Genomic DNA, 14090 nt, shown 5'->3' with positions numbered 1-14090 from the left:
AATGCACTATGTGCTATCATGCCTAGCTCTGTATTTGTATAGGTATTTCAATTATGCAGCAATTATAATTTGAATCTCTTGTGTGTGCATATCAACTCATCAATTTAGTGGTCTTTAGCATTGATGCTTCCAGTTTATGAGCAATATACACATTTGCAAGGGAATAGTTAGAACCACAATTAAAAGTTATGGATGGTAGATGAACCATAGTTACTCTTGCATTGGAATTCCCTGCATAAACTGTATTAGCAACACCTGCAAGTAGGGGAATATATAGGAATATATTATATATGTATAGGAATATATCCTTCTCTTCTTTATTTGCATTCAAGGCTGACTTAAATCACATCACACTCACAGCTTCATAACGTGGAGAGGAAGAAACCTGGTTTCTATATTGAATGATAACACATTATTTTACAATCTTCCCTGCAAGGAGGAAGAAATATTCCTGTCAAGGCTTACAAAGGCTGCTGAGCTGCTCCTGATGAAAACCACTGGGCAAGCTAATGAGGAAATCAGCTGATCTAAAGAGCTGCTCCTTGAAAGCCCTTGATGCAATTAGTACATAGTTTTAAGCTGTGCTTCCCCCTGCATCATCCAGCTGTGCTGATGGCCACAAGCTGCACCTACAGTCAATAAGCAGAAAGGATGTGTGTTGTCACTTCAACTCCACAGGCTCAAAGGAGGCAGAGGGAGCCTCCAGGCTCAATCTCCACCTTCATTCTGAGGCCATACCATGAAAATGGTATAAATTTCTTTTTTGTAATCCTACAATTGTGGACCAGACAAGCACCCAGTTAATTTACTGAAAGCTGAAAATGCCTATAAATCACAGCACCCAGTAGCTCCAAATAGCTAAACCTTTGGAGGGAGTGCAGGGATGCAGGGAGCACAAATGTGCAAAAGTAGCCAGGCTGTTGTGCTGGGATGTGAGGATAGTCTGGCTGTCCTTTCTGAGCCAGACACACTACTCCTGTGCTCAAGTCTTCTGAGCAGATTAATTCTACGTTAAAAGGCATGGTTTACTATTTCCAGCTCTATTCAGAAATAATTCTAAGCCACCAAATATTCGAAATACCTGAGCCTGCCTGTCCCTTTTGAATTCTAAGAATTTTAATTTGGTTATTTATCTTGATAAAAGTAGGTCTGAGCTCATGGGAATAGGGAAGAGCTCTTGTTTGGTAACACTTTTTTCCAATGGAAAGAAGTAGATCTTCTGTTCAAGGAGCATGGTATTTTTCCTCTCATATGTACCTGGATTGGAACTCTTTGTGAATGGACATTACTGATTCTCACCAAGTCTGCACTTACTTGTCACAGAGTGATGGCATTGAAAAAAAGATGCAACCCATTCCCTCCTGCAAAATGCTGGTGTTACCCATTTTAGGAGCAGAAAACTGTTATGCCATAGTTTATCTCATCAACTGTGACTGAGTTCCATTCGTTCTAGACACCACCCATTTCACAGCCACTTTGGAGCAGCAGCTGCCTGAGTTCAGACATCCCAAGAATGAGATGATTAGTAGGCACCAGGATATCTTCACAGAAGAGTAATTGCATGCTTGTGTTAGGCTGTTCAAATTAGCTAGTAAATGCTTCTTGATTTTATCCCCAAAAGAAACCTCTTTGCAGGTCAAGGAACAAAAGGGAGAAGCAGAAACATCTCTATTTCTTCATCTGCCTTCTCTTTCCACCACAGTGGGAACAAAATCAAAATGAAGGACTGCTGTTCTGAGGGACTTAGACAGGCTGGAGGAAGGCACAACAGGAACCTCCTGAAATTCAGCAAAGTCCTGCCTGTTGGAAGGGAGAGCCCTTGTCAACCACACAGGCAGAGAACTGGTAGACCCCTCCAGTGCAGTCACCTGGCTGATGGCAGGGGTTCATGCAGCACCACACATGCTGAAGGTGCAGCACAGCACAAGTCATAGCTCTCCACACCCAGGAGAGCCCCTCCATCCACATCAGCTCACTTTAAACACACAGGTAGAACCTGACAACCCTGGGACAGACTTGCTCTTCATGACTACCCACGTCACAAGGAAAGCACCAGGTTGCCAGTGCTCATTCATCTTTTATGGGCCTGTCTCCTCTGTACTGCTGCTTCCACTTTCATGGAAATGTTCTTTTTTGTCGTTTGAGGTGGAAGGATTGTTTAGCAGTCCCTGCTCTGACACAGAATCCTGTCCCTGTGCAGCTTGTAGCTCCACTACAGACTTTCTTGAATTCATGCAAAGTGGCATGAAATGTTTTGATCAGACAGTTTGTCACAAATTCAGATGCTCTCAGCAACTAAAAGTGTCAAATCCTGTTTCCACATTTTTTTTAATGGAACACTTGGAATTTTTTTTACAGAAACAAAGTTTCTTAGCCCCTTCCTAAATGTATTTCCTCAACTGTTAAAAAAAATATTTAACTGTTCCAATTGATATGAAAGCTATTTGGTTTTACTGTTAGGTTGTTGTTTGTCTTTTTGCTCTCGATCAAACCCAAATAAATTAATTTTAGTGATTTTTCACTTAGGCCGTGAATACAGAAAAATAGCTGTTTCCACACTTCTGCCCCTCAGGACAATGAGAATAGTTTCCTTCTATAGCAGGAATTGACCACCAAATTTTAACACTCCAGTTAACTTCCACCAGAGTTAAATGAAAATTGATTTTTCTCTCGCTCCACTGGCTTGCCATGTTACCTTCCTGGATTTGCTTGGCAGCATAAAGAAGCTGCTCAAATTTATTTGCTATCGGTGACTTAGGAAATTGTTTTATGATGCAACGCCTAAAGTCCTCCAGTTCAAGCCTGTTACCTACCTGGACTTCATATCTGCCAAGCCAGAACACTCATAATTGTTTTTTGGTTGATATAAATTCAAATAACATCAGATCTGTTGGTCAAGCAGACAGGGCTCTGCTGATGTACTCTTAGAGGCCAGAAGGTACCAGGAACTCCTTGGCTAGGAATACTTCTGATTTTTTTTCAGACAGATTCACGGGAAAATGGAAGTTTTTAACCAGTTTTGCCCATGTTACACCTACTATTCAAACCTATTATCTATGCCTAACCCAGGAGCAGGTGAAGAAATGTTTGACTCTACAAGAGCAGCAGGAAGTTCATCACACCCTTTTGAACTGCTCACTGTCTCCCAGAGCTGCCTCCTTGCTGCCGCTGATCCCAGTCAGAACTGGCCTGTCTGTGTGGCTGATGTGCCCAAGGACAAGGCAGTGGCCATCATGTTCAGCCTCACAAATGCAGTCCTAGAGACAACAATGTCCACATGCTTGTCCTAGTGTGCCCAGTGTGAAAAGGCTTCCTGAGGAAGGCAGATGATAATTTCAGCCTACAAAAGGAGAGGCTCTTCATTTCCTCACAAAAAGAGAGAAAAACTAGAGAAGAAGGAAGCTATAACTGTTTTTATTCTATGCTCCTTTGCATCACCAACACAGTTTCAAGGAAACAAAAAAATCATTGTTTTAAGCTAATAAAAACTATAGCAGCTTCAACTCATACACCTACCATTGAATAAAGTGATTCTTGGCCCGGGTGAATAAAATCCCACTTATTCAAAGGGGAAATAGGATATCTAGTTAAGAGACTGGCACAGGTTTTAAGAACTGAGCCTTACTGATCACCTCAGCCCATGCTCTCCTCAAATCCAAATTGTTTCAATATGAAATTCACTCTCAGTTATGAAAAGAAATAAAAATCTTATCCTGGTCTACTTATGCACCAAGGCCCATGGTCATCCTTCCTCATCATTTAGGTGCCCCAGGCTTTATGTGAGTTGCAGGCTGCCAACCTATCCATATGCAAAGCAGACAGTCTGGTGAGTAAGTGAGGATGTACCCTGTATTTTATCTTGCTCTCCAGGCATTTCTGAGGACAAAAGGAAGTCTGCAAGCCTAGTCTTTAGCTCCTCTATGGATAAAGTTGGCAGACAGGAAGGAAATATCCCATGTACTGCCAGCTGGGTACAATTCTGATTTAGGACTCACAATCTTAGACCCAGATTAACCTTTTCCTAAGTATTTTGTCAACTATTGGAACTTCTGTAATGGAAATTCATTCCTGTCTCTCAGGAATATGAGAACAGCCAGTTTTAAAGTCTTTAAGAGACTTTTTTTTTTCAGCTGAATCATCCACACCCATCATCCTTTTCTGGTTTTCTAGGAAGCAACACACAAATAACTAAAGGTATTCCAAAGGCATTTAAAATAATTTAAAAGGATTTGCCTGTGTTGAAAGCAGCTTTACAGAATAGCCTGAAATACTCAGGTGTCTAGGACCTCTTCCTTTGCAAATGTGAGTGATTCACATGAACATTTGGAGTTCATGTGAATCACTGAAGTTAAAAGAGTCCAACTTCTCATTCAACTCATGATCATTTCGTTAAGAGTCAACAACAGGAGAGGGCCACCTTTTCTCCAGGGAGGTGATTTATAAAAGTAGCCTCGCCAAAGTTTTTGTTCTTTTTATTTGTTTTCTTCATGCTAAATTACACAAGCCTGCAAAGAAGATAGAAATCATTAAAACTCTGAGATGGAGAAGGGGCATTAGATTTAATCCCTTCTCTTATCAAATTTCTGCACTGTATATTTCCTAAGTGATTCAGTGTCAGGTGATAAGCTTTACTTGTCAGGTGGAGTCTCATCATCAGGAAATTTATTATGGAAACTTCATTTTCCATTCCTTAACTTAATCCTATTACTCTTTAATTTAATCCTATTACAACCAGGATTGTTGCTGCTAGCCATGTCCACATATCAGCACTGAGATGAAGAGTTACTTTAGAATGTGGAAACTCAAATAATTTTATTACAACTCTCAGAGCAGCACAATTTCTACATTGGGTCTGTTCCAGGGGGTGATTCATCTCATGCATGGAGAGATTGGCACACTAATGCTAGTTTACCTATGCCTGTTAATTGGTGTTCATCAATTAGGACTGTTTAAGTAATTTTTCTGAGCCTACAGGAGGGACCAGATCCGGCACAGAACATCTACAATCATTGCAAATAAAGCAAAATTGCTTATTTTCACTCCTTTTGAACATTTCAGAAATTCCCTATGGGCTTGCTTTAGCTCTGAGGTATGATCTTGGTTTCATAGTTTTGATTAAGGCAAAGGAAGAAAAGGAAAGAGAAATCAGAACAGAAATAACATCTCAGATCAAAACAATCCTTTCCACAGCTTTATTTCACTGTTCTGTGTAATTCCCAATTGCTACTGAAACAGAGGTTGGCTGTTTTTCCATAGCAAAGCCTAAACACATATATAGCGTACTAGACACAGACAGATAAATATATATTACACACAGGCTATTAAACCTGAAAATCCAAACACATGCAAGTACCATAATGTCAGATTTAAGGTTACCCTGCTCATGCTGTGCATGTGTTATGAGTCAGCTCCAAACAACAAGATCACATGGTATTTTCCTAAAGATCTGTGGTCATTCAGTGCTTAGGTCTATATCTCTGTGGTTCACAGAAGTGTGGGTTAACCCCTCCACTTGCAGAACTGCAATGAACTTGTAGATTCTTCTAAATTCCTTGTTATAAAATCTGAAGGTGAAAGCAAAGGATTTGACCCAAGTAAATGCCCTGCCAAAATCCCTATGTTGTTTCAAGGTGTGGGAGTACCAGAGCTGCCTGCTCAGAAAGATCTGAACCATTCTGCCTTAAGTTTTCAAATTCAGCCATGAACAGATTTTCCAACTTGGAATACTTCAGCCCAAAAGACTAAACTGTAGTAAGGAAAAAGATGTTATACCATGAAATGACTACACTCTGGCACAGGACCCAGAATGCCTCTGTGCTACTCTCATCTTTGCCACAGAGCAAATACAGAGCTCTGGGCAGAGTTGTACCCTTGTTTCCTCAGTTGTTCTCTCTGTGAATGGTACAAGCAGGCAGCATTTCCATTCCACTCCTGACAGTAGACCTCATCTATTTTACAGAGCCATGCCAAAAACTCTGGTTTTATGCAAAGGAGTCTGAACTCCACCTCAAGGCTGCCCCAAATCAGTTTTCTCTTGGCATCCCCTTATACAATTTTTTTCACTTTTGATCTTGAGCATCACACTCCTTCTCATACACTAGAACTGATGATCTACAAAACATTTATTTAGAAGTAATCCTCTTGGCACATCAAACCTGAGAGGTTTATCATTAAACCACAAAATTATTTCAGTTGAAAGAGACCTTTACAGACCACCTGGTCCAAATCCTCTGCCATGGGCAGGGACACCTTTCATTAGACCAGGTAGCTCAGAGCCCCATCCAGCCTCAACTCCATTATTTCCAACGATGAACACCTTGAACATCTTAGGTAAGTCTTAATTAGATTTGTCTACTGAGGTAGAGAGATTTCAGTTTTGCACATTACTTGCAGATACTGATAATAATTTCATTTTGGGAAAAACAGAGTCTGAAACTCTGATGCAGCTCTGACCATGAACTGGTGGCTGAGAGGCCATTTCTTCATGGCTGGATGTGTTCCTCATGTCTTTGGCCATACATAGGTGGTGTTGATAGGAATTTGTTGTGCACCTCTCTCAGAATAGCTTCTTCATGTATCCTGTAAATTGAAACAGCAATTCCTAGGTGCTTCATAGCTTCAAGCTCTTCCACAACTCCAAAACCTGTATTTTTTTTTCATTTTAGAAGGAGTTGAGATTGCAAACCAGAAAGGGCAGATGACTGTACATTTGAATTTCTAATACCCAGACTTCCATTTGGCCTGGACAGGGAAGATGAAAGAGCCAAAACCTGGTTACTAAAAATAATTATAACTTCCCTCTATAAATCTTATCCTTTGTTGAGACAAATCTATTGCCCTTAGTGTGACAAACAGCATAACAACCTTCTCAAGGAAATTAATTCCATGTTACCTAAAGTCAGTAAAACTATTGAAAAGGAGCATTATAGACTTAAACTGGATTAATTGTTGAGAAATCAGCATAACATTGGAGTGAGGAATTTCTGCTCCTTTAGTAGAATAAAATCCAAATCTTTAGCATTTGTTTATTCATCCCCATTTACAATCACCGTAGCAAACCAAGCTGGAGGTCAGCAGCTCAGAAAGCCTTTGTTAACCTGGTTTGTGAGCTTGTGGCCAGGAACAAAAGAACTTTTATTCATGCATGGTACCAACAGAGGGGACAAATTTCTTGTCGGGGAAAACAATCAGAACTTGAATGACATCAGCAGAGATTTGATTTCAACAAAATTTCAACTAGCATAAAGCATTTTGGAGGTTAGTGCCAAACGATTCTGACAGTGTTGCAGTAAACCACTCCTAATTTATAGCCATGGTAATGGGAACTGAATTTACCTAAGTGTGTGTGTGTGTGTGTGTGTGTGGTGTGTGTGTGTGTTTTGTAAACTCAGAAACTCTGTCACTCAGCTATCTACTGAGCAAAAGTGCCTCCTGGGGACTGAAGGTCAGGCGTGGGCTCTCTTACTCTGGCAGTTTAGACACTTCCTGTTTAATTAACTTTTGGGTGAGATGATAGAGCTCCTCAGTGCAAACTGCAGTACCTGGAACAGGGGAGAAAAATGACCTCATCTGACTCCATTATGCAACAGCCCATATGACTCTGCATTCATTTCTGATGGTCTGTGGCATTTAGCAGTCGGCTGTAGCATGTCTAACCATTACAGAATTGCTGAGAAGACAAATATCCTTACAGGCAAATGCAGTTAACAGCACAACGGGTTGCAGGGCAGATGGATTAAATGAGCATCTAGAAATGAGCAGCTGCTACAGTGACACATCTCCCTTGACACAACCTTGCCAAGCCAGGATGATGGTACCCTCCTGCGTGTGAGGGAGCTCTAAGTGAGGATGTTGCCATGTCTCCACTTGTCTTGAAGCAAGCAGTGTACCTTTCTGAAGCTCATCTCTTAAATTTTTTAAGATCCCATCTGGATTTACATTAACCTGCAAAGAAATATATTTGCTCTGTTTCCTGGCTCATAAACACTTGATCACTTTGTGAAAAGCTCTTAGTTCTTGTATAACCTATTCAAGCAAGAAGATCTCTGAAAACAATGGTCTGCAAGCTGTTCCCATGATACAGAGCACTGGGGTTGAGTGGGTGCTGTTCGTGCCTTCATGGCAATGCATCAATGTCTGTGTGGTGTCAAAACACTAAAACACCACTGTGCAATCTTATTCAAAGCATTTTGGACTCCACCAGAATTTCTGAGCAACATCAGGAGATGTGAAAAACTCTCCCTGGGAGCTGTCAGCCATTTCCATAATAACTTGTAAATAAGATCACAGTGACTTTTATGTTTATGAAGTTATGCCAGCTTCTCCAGTACAACTTTGTCCTTCAGGATCTTTGTTAGACAAGTGTACTGGGCCTGGCTAGGATGGAGTTACCTTTTTTCCCTGACAGCCTGTGTGGAGTGATGCTTTGAAGCTGTGGCTGAAATGATGTTGGTAACACAAGAGTGTTTTGGCTGTTGGTGCACAGAGGCTTACAAAGCATCTGTGGTTTTCTCTCCTCCTCTGCCCATCTCACCCAACAAGTTCGCTGGGGGTTGGCAAAAGGTTGAAAGGGGACCCAGCCAGGACAGTTGATTCTAGCTGACAAAAGTGATATTCCATGCCATATGGCATCATGCTTAGCAGTAAAAGCTCAGAGGAAGGAGGAAGAACAGAGCATATTAAGAAGAAATTCTTCACTGTGGAGGTGGTGAGGCACTGGAACAGGTCGCCTCATCCCTGGAAGTGTTCAAGGCCAGGCTCGATGGGGCTCTGAGCAACCTGCTCTAGTGGAAGGTGTCCCTGCCCATGGTAGGGGTCTGGAACTGGATGGTCTTTAAGGTCCCTCCCAACCCAAGCCAGTCTGTGATTCTGTGAAGCTATGTTTGGGGTTATGGCATTTGTCTTCTCAACTAAAGCTGAGGTCCTCCTTGCCAAGAAGTACCAAAACATTTGCCTGCCAGTGGGAAGTAGTAATAAATTCCTTTTTTTCCCCCTGCTTTGCCTGTGCATGCAGCTTTTGCTCTCCCCATTAAACTATCACTAGCTCAAACCACAAATCTTCTCAACTTCTTTCTGTTTTCTCCCCATCCCATGAGGGAGGGGAGTCAGTGAGCAGCTAGGTAGGTGTCTGTTAGCCAGGGTCAACCCACAACAGTCTGTTTCAAGTGCAGAATGGGGCCTGAGATAAAGGGTTCCATCTGAGCATTCTATCAGCAGTTTGAGTTGTAAACTGGCAGGTCCTGTGCTGGCCATGCAGCTCATGTTCTTTACTGTATATCACAGTCCAAGGCTGTTTCTGCTGTTTGCTGTGGTGCTTACTGCTTTACTTCATGTCCCTGGACACCTTTGGAAAAAGGCAATGGCCTTTGGAAAAGGCCGTGTGCCAGGGCTGGCCGTGTGCCAGCCCTGGCATTGATGCTCCTCTGGTGCTGTGTGAGCTCCCTTGTGGGAAGCATTAGAAATTACACCTCCCTCTGCTCCCCTGGGATGGATCCTCTGCTCCTCTGGGGTGGATGTGTCCAGCTTTTTTGCATGGGCTTCCAAGTTCCCTGTACGTGATCGTGCATGCTCTTTGATTATGTTCTCAAGCATTGTTGGATTGCTGTTGGGGCTGCAGAACCTGGCTTGGTCCCGGCACAAGAGTAAACAAAGCATAAAGCATAAAGCATTGTTGGTGAGATGACAAAGAAATGTGCACCAAGATGGCCAGTTGGTGCTGGCAAGCTTTGTGGGAGGGTTTGGGAAGAGCCGGTGCCTAGAGCAGTTATCACCTTCAATAGCCTGAGATTTTACACTTGAACAGGCACATAAACCTGTTGAACTGGCTCACCACTTGAAGGAAGGTGCCTTGCCTAACCCAATGAAACCCAGCGAATTTTGGCAATGTTTTTGGGCTTGGCCTGAGCCTCAGCCCAGCACCATCAGAGGAGGCAGGATGAGGGAGTGACAAAGAGACCAAGGAGGTGGAAATCACTCAAACCATAAACCCCAAGTTTTAAAGGAGCTGCAAGATCTGTGGAAAAATTACAGCCACAAGCCAGGTGAGCAGATTGCTGCCTGGTCGCTCCAATGTCAGGATACTGGGGTCTGCTGTCAGGAGTTAGCCAACAGCTGGGATCCCTAAGGAGAGACACCGGGACTGACAAAGGGAAGCCTTTGGACATAATTCCTGTTGACAATGAAAGTCGGTTACTCCCTCAAGGATGACTTGGTACAATGCCTGGGCAAGTGAACCATCACTGTAAAAGGCTTCCAATGCCTGAGGGAAGTAGAGATGCACCCAGTCCATGTGCAGAAGGTGCACATAACTCACCAGTGCTGTATGCCAACACCGTGGGGCTGATGCACTGGACAGACCCCGAAGCACTAACTGCAGAGTGACAGTTCCAATGGCTCCCAGGATTCAAAGAGAACTTTCCCTCCTCCCCCTGACCAAAGGTCTAGGTCTCAGCTGCCAGAGATGCCCCACAGAGTTGTCTCTGTCCTGCCAGAGGGAAAGGGGGAACCAGGGCATGCCATGCCAGCCTATGGTTCCTCCTGCTCAATCAGGAGCATGAAGAATTGGAACAATGTGCCCACATCAAATCTAGAAGCCTGCATGCACGGACTACAAGGAAAACCACTGCTACAAAGCACCCATCCAAGAACGCTGGTTTGATGGCCTGGCATGTGATCCACAGAAGCAGAAGGCTTTGTTGGAAACTGCTGCACAGTGCACCCTAACATCATCTGATTACAAGGGAGCAGAATCCACCTGGATTTCTGGAGTGACCTAGACTGGGAATGTCAGGGTCAGTTATCCATAGCTTAGTGAGCCCATGAAACATCACGACATCTAGGGAAAGATGCAATATGTGGATGGGCTTATGCTTGAGGGGTGCACCTGACCACCAAAGTATCACACAGGTGGTAGATGGAAGTTCGATGAAGGGCAGGGAGAGGGTAATTCAGAAAGACGGGCAAGAGGAGCATCAAGCAACAAGCACCAAAGCCTTTTTTCCCTAACTCAATACAACTCTAATTTCCACACTAGAGTTGTATTGACTGCATGCAGGAGCTACATACTGAGATTTCACAATGGTGAGATGCTGATGCAGGGCTTGGGCTTCTCAGTACTACAAGATTACAAAGAACAAGCAGTAGCCTCTGCTGATAGAAGTCAGCATGGTTCCATCGACTGCAGCCACCTCACTGACTTAGACAAAACTTAATCAAATACATCTGCAATCACTGTCCTATTATTCCTTCCCACTGGGGTGTCAGTGTTATTCAAGACACTGACAAGGAGGAAAATCAACATCATGTCAACTACAGCTTCAAAGTCTGCCTGTCCACAGCCCATACTCCATCTAAATTTAATTTAGTAAGATTTATCTGAGCCTGATGTAAGTAAATTAATAATGCAGAGCACTGACCTATCGTACCCCAGGCTCCCATACCCCATCCTGCATGTTTATTTGGAAGGTAATCTAATTTGCTGCAAATGTGCTTATCTAGATGGAAAGCAAACTAGGTATCTTAAGAGGAAGAAAGCTTTCCAGGATGCATGCCTCAGTGAATTCTTTTGTATGGGGAATACAGAATCTGTTGTACTGTTGTTGTTGATCTGCACTGGCATTATTCACCTGCTCCCCGCTCTTTGTCTCCGTATGTTCGTGAAGCACAGCTAAGCTCCTAAGCTCCAGTCAGTTCAAAACTGGGTAGAATGCACCAGCCCTTCTCTCTGGGTTTCCCATAAAGAGCTTAAGCAACTCTGGAGAGCTGCTGGGTAACAACCTCCTACCTGCAAGTAGCAAATGAGAGTGAAATCCTTAGAGATGTTTGCTAGCACGATGCTGAAGCACAAGACCCCACTGAGTAGCCAGCAGTGGCATAGCCTGGCTTTGTAATGCAGAAGAGTCAGAGCACACTGACCTGAGTAAGAGACACTGTGGAGGTCTCATGTTCCTAAATATATACAATACCAGCCAGTGCTGAAACAATTAGAGGACAAAATTATGATTAATAGCATCTTCTAGATGCAAGCTATCTTCTGTCCCGCTCCAGGCTGTTGAATCTCGCTCACCTTTGTCTCTCAAGCTGTATCTTGCACTTTGGCTTTGTCTCACCAGCGGGGTAAGAGAGGGATCAGAGCCAGTTCTGCTTCCCAGCAATACTCCCCTTACCCCCAGAGGTGAAGCAGAACAGAGCTGTGAGGGGGTGTGCTCATGGATGCTGAGGCAGGGATGATAGATGGATGGTCCCAACACCAGGCAGAGGATGTGTCATGTTATTTCCCCTCTTTCCAACCATCTCACTGGTTTCAACACTTTTCTCTTGGCGGTTCACATCCACTTGCCTTCCCTATTTTCATGTGTTTCAGAGGAGACCCTTCTACCCTACAGCATCCTTGCAGAGTATGGCAGCACGAAAGTAATCCCTGCAGACCCTCACCCAGACAAATGGACTGATAACATCGAGATGTGTGGGTTGTGTGCGTGCAAAAGCTGTAGAATAGCCAGCTGAGAGCATAGGGATGGCTGTCCTGCACTGAATATGTACAAATGAGAATAAAACAGAGCAGAAGGGGGAACTGATCAGAACAGACAGTCCCATCGCCAGCCGATCCGGCTGTAGCCTGCTGCCCTCCTACGGCAAACCGGGACAGCATTCCTGATGAGCAGCTCCCTGTCTTGCTGAAACCTACTGAGTTCAGCTGCTTCAGTAGGCTGGAACCTACTGGTTCTGGCTGGCAGAAATCACAGCTTCCAAACACCGAGTTTGCCATCTCGCTGTTTGTCTGAAGTAGAAAATCAGCACCCTGGGGCACTCAGCCTTTCTGCACCACCAGGGAAGCTTTTGCGGATGGAAAGAACTGTGTGCTGCTGAAGGAGCATTTGCTATCCTGAGCCTGTGTGTGACACTGTTAGTGCTTAACAAAAACATCCCTGCAGAGAAGGTGCCGATCTGCGGCTCCTCTCCCTTAGTGACAGCTCTTTGTTGCTGTTGCTGGGGTTTGTTTCTAATGTCTGCATCTCAGCAGCACAGGAGCTGTTGATTCGTGGGCCCATGAGAACCTCATGAAGTTCAACAAGTGCAGGGGGCTGGATCTGGTGGGGCAATCCTATATATGAGCACAGACTGGAAGAGGAACTTACTGAGAGCAGCTCTGAGGAGAATGACCTGGGGGCTCTCATGTATAGAAAGCTGAACACAAGCTGGCAGCATGTGCTCACAGCCCAGAAAGCCAGTTTGTCCTGAGCTACAGAAAAGCAGCATGGGCAGCAGGGTGAGGGAAGGAATTCTGCCCCTCTGCTCTGCTCTTGTGATATACCAGCCGGAGTGCTGTGTCCAGCTCTTGGGACCTCAACACAAGAAGAAGGATGTGGAACTGTTGGAGCAAGTCCAGGTGAGGCCACAAAGATGATCAAAGGGCTGGAGCACCTCTCCTACAAAGGCTGAGAGCGTTGGGCACGTTCAGCCAGGAGAAGGCTTAAAGGGAAACCTCACTGCGGCCTTCCAGCACCTTGAGGGGGCTTGTGAGAAGACAGAGACTTTTTAAATGAGCCAACAGTGACAGGACACGAGGCAAGGATTTTAAACTAAAATAGACAGGTTTAGATGAGATATTAAGAAGAAATTCTTTACTGTGAGGGATGCGAGTCATTGGCACGGGTTGGAGGAGATAACTCTGAGGTATTAGATACAAACATCATATCCCTGTACTGTCCAGTTATTTTCCTGGTGAACCAAGAAGTTAATTCATCATGAATAGTAGACTTGTATGTATTAAAAAAAAAAAAAAAAAAAAAAAGGTATCTTTATGTTCACACAAGCCATTGAGATTTGGATTAGATATAAGGAAGAAATTCTTTACTGTGAGGGTGGAGAGGCACTGGCACATGTTGCCCAGAGAAGCTGTGGATGCCCCATCCCTGGAAGTGTTCGAGGCCAGGGACAGGGCTTTGAGCAAGCTGGTGCTGTGGAAGGTGTCTCTGCCCACGGCAGAGGTTTGGAACTAGATGATTTTCAAGCTCGTTTCCCTGGGGTCACAGAGCGGAGCAACCCCCGCTGTGCGGCACCGGCTGAGGGCTGACATGGACGGCCATGGC

The sequence above is a fragment of the Agelaius tricolor genome, unplaced genomic scaffold (assembly GCF_023055355.1).
Source record: "Agelaius tricolor isolate 1412-34295 unplaced genomic scaffold, bAgeTri1.0.p SCAF_9, whole genome shotgun sequence".
Taxonomy (NCBI): Eukaryota; Metazoa; Chordata; class Aves; order Passeriformes; family Icteridae; genus Agelaius; species Agelaius tricolor.
The sequence above is the reverse complement of the archived record's forward strand: the minus strand, read 5'-3'. Positions refer to the sequence as shown.